Source organism: Chrysochloris asiatica, unplaced genomic scaffold (assembly GCF_000296735.1).
Source record: "Chrysochloris asiatica unplaced genomic scaffold, ChrAsi1.0 scaffold00495, whole genome shotgun sequence".
Classification (NCBI taxonomy): domain Eukaryota; kingdom Metazoa; phylum Chordata; class Mammalia; order Afrosoricida; family Chrysochloridae; genus Chrysochloris; species Chrysochloris asiatica.
The window spans coordinates 250,234-256,739 of NW_006409013.1; the positions used below are offsets into that span (position 1 = coordinate 250,234).

General features: G+C 37.5%; 1 pseudogene; it reads left to right on the forward strand.

The window, feature by feature from the left end:
- Positions 1-1,341: 1,341 nt before the first annotated feature.
- On the forward strand, positions 1,342-6,193 carry LOC102840202 (annotated as a pseudogene).
- The last annotated feature ends 313 nt before the right edge of the window (positions 6,194-6,506 follow it).

Sequence of the window (6,506 nt, forward strand, 5' to 3'; positions counted from 1 at the left end):
AGTTAACCACAAGGTCAGAGGTTCAAACCCCTACAGCTACTCTTTGAAGCCCTGTACAGGATTGTTAGGAGTTGAAACTGTTTCTACAGTACTCCATTTTTGACTGGGGAGCCTGTCATTTTATTGTTAATTGGTTCTATTACTCATTTTTCATCTTAAACCCCTATCAGATATGTGGTTCTCAAAAGTTATCTCCCAGGAAGTTTACTCTCCATTGGTAGGTTGTCTCTTTGTTGATATTTTTGTTGTGCAAAACTTTTCCATTTAGATGAAGTTAAATTTATCTGTTTTTCCTTTTGAGACTAAACGTTTTTGTTTCAAATTTCTATGCTTTTTAATATTTGAAGTTGTCCTCTTCTTCCCTTCAGGTATTGAACAAGATGCAGTGAATACTTTTACCAGGTATATATCTCCAGATGCTGCTAAACCAATACCAATTACAGAAGCAATGAGAAATGACATCATCGGTAAGCAGTAGTTGAATCTATGGCTGAAAGTATTTATTTTAGATTGTTGAAAAGTTTTTATGACCATAGAATTTAGCATGTCCCTTCTAGTATGTTTTCAGAATATTTGCTTATATGTTTTTATAGTTTGCTCTGTGTTCTCAGAGTTTGACCGGAATAAGAACATGAACAAGAGCAACAGTACCCAAAACTTAAAGCAAACCCACGCCATCTACTCTATCCTACTCCTAACTACCCTGTTGTAGGTTTCCGAGGCTGTATATTTTTACAGAAGCAGAAAGCCTCCTCCTTGTCCTGTGGGGCAGCTAGTGGGTTCAACTGATAATGCTGCATTTATTTAACGAGCACTTACTTTATCGAAGTGCATGTATTAAGCGCTTTTCATGGATAAATTAATTTAATCTTCTAAAAAAAAAAAACACCCAGTGGAATGAGTAGAGCTATTTTATAAATGAATAAAATGAAGAAGAGAGAGGCTAAGTCGTTTCTCCAAGGTAAGCTGTTAGGGTCAGCGTTTGAAACCAGGAGATCTCATTCTAGATCTCATAGATTGACTACTGTGCTGTAGTGGCAATATTTTTCAAAACGTAGGTTGGGACTTAATCCTTGCCAAAAAGAAAAAATAAAAGTTTTCAAATATAAATAAAAGTTCTTCACAATGTTGTTGTTAGGTGCCATCAGGTTGGCTTGAAGTCATAGCAACCCTCTGTACAACAGAACAAAACACTGCCCTGTCATCCTCACAATTATTGTTATGTTTGATCTCACTGCCGCTGGCCCTGCATCAGTCCACCTTGTTGAGAGTCTCCTTTTTCGGTGGCGCTCCTCTTTAACAAGCAATGTCCTTCTCCAGGGACTGATCCTTCATGACAAAATGCCGTATGTAGGAGATACAAAGGGTCGGTCACCACCCTCACTTGTAAGGAACATTCTGACAGAACTTCTAGGATAGATTTGTTTGTTCTTCTAGCTGGTCAGGAGTCTTTGCCAATACCATAATTCCAATGTATCAGTTCTCCTGTAGTCTTACTTATTCCTTGTCCTGATTTCATATGCATATGAGGCTTGAGTAAGATGCACCTTAGTCTTCAAAATGACATCTTTCTCTTTAGCACTTTAAAAAGATCTTTTGCACCCTATTTGTCCAGTACAATATGTGCTTTATTTCCTTAACTACTGCTTCTTAGAGTATTGATTGTGAATCTAAGTAAAATGAAATAGTTAACCACTTCTGTGTTTTCTCTGTTTATCATGATCTTGTTTATTGGTTCCAGTGAGAGGATTGTTACTTTTTTTATATTGAGGTCTAGACTATACAGCGTTGCTGTGGGTCGGAACTGACTCAGTGGCACTTGACAACAACAAACAATCTATTGAAGGCTGTTTTCTGTGATATTCATCAGTAACTGCCTCAAGTCTTCATCAGTTTTAGCTATCAAGATTGTATGCTGGAGGCTTTTAATGGATAGTTTTCCAGTCTTGGTGCCACATTCTTCTTCATATAGTCCAGCTTCTCAGATTATTTGTGCAGCATAAGATCAAATAAATTTGTTGAAAAAATACAACCTTGACGCACATTTGTTCTTACTTTAAACCATTCCGTATCCCGTGTTCTGTTCAAATGATGGCTTCCTGTGTATGTTCCATATGAGTCCAATTAAGTGTTCTGGAACTGCCAGTCTTTGCAGTGTTGTTCTGGTTAAATGCCTTCAAGTCAGTTCCAACCCATAGCAACCCTGTATAGGGTTTCTGAGGAGCAGCTGGTGAGCTTGAACCACCGACCTTGCAGTTCTTTATGTACACTATTCCTTCTTTTGCTTTGTAGCTGACTTCATTATATATTGATACCTCTAGTTCCCATTTTTCAGACTTGCAGGTTTGTTTTACTTTAGAAACTTCTATATCCGGACTGAGTTATGGGTGGGATTGTCATGTATGTTAATCTCAGGCTATTACCTGCTATTGTTGCTATTACAACATGCTGTAGTATGTTTTATAAAATTGGTCTGCTTATTACAAATTCCTTTAATTTCTAATTAACTGAAATTTCCTGATTTCACCGTCATATTTGAAGGACTTTTTTTTTTTTTTCTTTTAGAGTTTTGCATATGCCATCCTATTGCCATTGTGCATGCATGATTTCTGCTGAAATCAGAGTTTAATCTAATTGGTTCTTCTTTGTAGGTAACTTATTAGTAATTCCAAGCTCTTCTCAGTATTTTTTCCATGTCTTTGATTTTGGAAAGTTTGATTATGGTATGTCTTGGTGATTTTCCTTTAGGATTGATTTATCCTGTTTGGAGTTTGTTTAACTTCTTGTAGGCTTATCTTCTCGTTTTTCATCATGTTAGGGAAGTTTTCTTCAAACAACTGTTGGACAGTTTTTTCTGTGCTTTTTTTATTGTCTCTTCCTTTGTCTGGAATTCTGATCACTCATTACGTGATTCCTCTTCATGGTGGCCCACATAGCTTGTAGTCTTTCTTTGGATTTTTTTCATTCTTTTAAAAATTATTATTCTAGCATACTAGTTTCAAAACATTTCTTTTCAGTCTCACTCATTTGGGCTTCCATTGGTTCACGTTTACATCTTTGATGTTTCAATGTATAGTTCATTTCTGAAAACTTAATATTAATCTTCTGGGTTTCTAATTTCAGGCTTTTTATTATTTAAAAATTTGCATTTATTTTGTCTCTTTGTTCTTGTAGTGTATTCCTGGATTCTTCTAAAGTTTTTTCTGTGTTTTCCTTACTTTCTTTTATATTTCCGTCGACCCTTTGAAGTTACCAAAATATCATTTAAGTTATTTTTCTGTTAATTCTGTTTTCTTCCTCAGAAACATTTTCTGGGTCTGCATCTTGGTCATTTGTTTGTGCCATTCTTTCTTGTCCCTTTGTGTGAGCTATAATTATTTGCTTTCTCTGGGACATTGTGGTGTTTTCATATTTGTCTTTAATTGACAGTTGTGTCCTGATGTATTGTTAGGCTCTCACCAACTGTCCTCTGTAAGTATAGTTTTAGAGTGGGTTGGTATGGCAACTGGTATTAACAGTTGCCTGGTAGGTGGAACCTGGAGAGGACACAGTTGAGGCTGACTTGTATGGGCATGGCTTCAGTCTTCTGTCAGGTGGGAAAGAGGAAGGAACCGCTCCGTACTTACACAAGAAAATTAAACAGAATAACCAAACAAAGCATCCAACAATGAAAAAGGGAAAACAACAAAGGAGAAAAATAGAAGTAAAATCTAGCAGCAGCCAGGAAAAAAAGCGAATATAATAACTAAAAAAAGAAAACAGGGGAAGTAAAATTGAGTTGTTAGGTGCCATCGAGTCGATACCAACTTCCTAGTGACCCTATGTACAACAGAATCAAACAATATATTGTGATACTCTTGGAATCTATCCTGTTTGGGTTTCATGCAAATTCATGTGTGTTTATCTTCTCATCTTTCATGATGCTAGAGCTTTCTTCCAACAGTTCTCCAGCTATTTTCCCTGTTCTTTCTTTTTTTTTATTGTGTATGTGTCTTCCTGTTTTGGAATCCTGATTACCCGTAAGTTATCCCTCTACATTGTGTCACACATAAATCTTAGGTTTTCTTCAGAATTTTATATCCTTTTTTTCCAATTTTTCTTCTAGCAGACTCGTATTGAGATCACCACTTGTCTGTCAGTTTGTCATACTGTGATGGCTTGTGTGTTCCTGTGGTTCTAGAAGCTATTCCACAGATATTTTAAATACCATTCAAGGTGCCCTTTGAATTTTTCTGTTCAGTTATTTTACCTCCTCATTTTTTTCCATTTGCTTTAGCATTTCTACACTAAAGAGCAAGTTTCAGACTCTCTTCTGACATCCATTTTGGTCTCTTCCTTCTTTCTTGTCTTAATGACCTTTTTCTTTTCTTATGATGTTATTTATGTTATCCCACAACTCTTTTGGTTTGCAGTAATTAATTTCTAATGCATCAAATCTCTTCTTATGAGCCATTCATCCATAGCTTTTTCCACATCCTCACCTTAAGGTGGGATATGTTCAAGGTCAGATTTTGACTCTCATGGACTTGTTAAATTTTCTTCAGTTTCAGCCTGAACTTGCATATGAGCATTTGCTGGTTTGTTCCACGGTTTGCCCCTGGCTTCGTTATGACTGATGATATGGAGCTTTTCCACCGTCTCTTACTACAGATGTAGTCAATTTGATTCCCGTGTGAATCTGGTGAAGTCCATGTGTATACTTCTCTTTTGTGTTGTTTAAGAAGGTATCTGCCGTTCTTGATTGAAGCAGCTTCCACAGCTATTGCCTCTGCTCACTTTTCAGGTGAGAGGGAATCTCCCTGCAAATGCCCACTATCTCTGGCCATGTGGAGCTGGAATGCGTTGCTCTTGCTGTGAGGCCTCATCCTGGAAGATCTTTGCAGTTAATTTATTTTGTGTATTCTGAGTGGGAAAAGAGCCAATGCAGTTTGAATGTGTTTTCAGATTGAACTTGCCCATTGGTTTCACTTGGATTTCTACATGGAAAACACACCAGGATTACCTCAGTGTGGGATAAGAGACTTTGCTAATGCTGTTTTCAATCATTATCCATTCAGGGTGGCTCAAGGTGAAGATGTGGGAATGGAAGGAATATAAGATGGGAGTATCAACATAGGCTGCAATTATTCTTCATGAGACACTTGAAAATGTACCACTAGTTCAGGGACAGCTAGCAAAGTCTGGCTGGGGATTTCCGAGAGGAGAAGTAAATAAGGAAGTTCCTCATGATTGTACTGCTAGCGAGGTCTTTGAAGAAACTCGTTTTGACATCAACATCTTAACATGTATCCATTCCATTTATCAGATGTATTTGTAAGGATGATTACATTGAACCTTGAATCAGTGACCAGCTTGCTCATTTGTACATTATCCCAGGAATTCCAAAAGATACAAAATTTAACCTGAAAACAAGAATGTTGCTATGTGCCGTGGAGTCGGTTCCGACTCATAGCGACCCTATACAGGGTTTCCGAGGCTGTAAATCTTTACAGGAACAGAAAGCCTCATCTTTCCCCTGCGGAACAGCTGGTAGTTTTGAACTGCTGACCTTGCGGCTTGCAGCCCGATTCGTAACCACTAATAGAAATTCAGAATTCTCAGTCGTTCTCCACTGAGAAATTGCCCTGTCATAGAAATGAGAGGACCCCAAAATCCAAACTTAATTTGGCACCTAATAAATTTTTTATGGCCATTCCATTTATCAGATGTTTAAGATGTGGAGATTCTCGAAGATTTGGAGATTCCTCAGACAATGAGTATGGATTTTCTTCAGGCAGCACACCAGCAAAACCTACTGGAACAATTAGGTCAAACTGGATTCTGTCACAGCCCGCAGTTACTTCCTGAAATTTCTTCTGGTGACCAGTGGGTAAAGCACAGGCAACCACTTCAACAAAAGCCATATAATAATCATTCTGCTATGTCTGACCTCTTAAAATCAGAGAATCAAAATCTATGGGAAAATTGCAGAAAACAGTATCAATACTTCCCTAAACAGAAGAAGAGATCAAATAGGGTCCACAGTCTGTCAGCAACGAGCAGAATTCCTTGATGAAATGTGAAAAACAACTTCATTCACGAAATCTGCGGGCTAGTATTGAAACATGCTGTATATGACTTACCTTGCTCTGGTGCAGACCAGTTGTATTTGAGTGTGTGTTGCTTCAAGACTTACCTTTCTCACATGTTTTAAGGAAATACAGGGAGGCGGTGATTTATCTGAAGGGATTGCTCTTTGTGCAGAGGAGAATATGGAAAGAAACACGAATTTTCACTGTAAATGCATTTATAAACCTTTTCAGTGTTTAGGCTAACTAGTTTCAGTTGCTTTGTTTGAGGGCATTCTGACTGTGTGATTGTGGACTTTGTATTGTATTGTGGTCAAGAAAAGTGTTCTAGTCATCATTAAGTAGCCTAAGTTAATGGGGTTGTTCCATCTGTTCATTATATTGATTGCAATAGTAGTTTACTTACATGGACGTTTTGAAAAACAGAACAAAACAAGA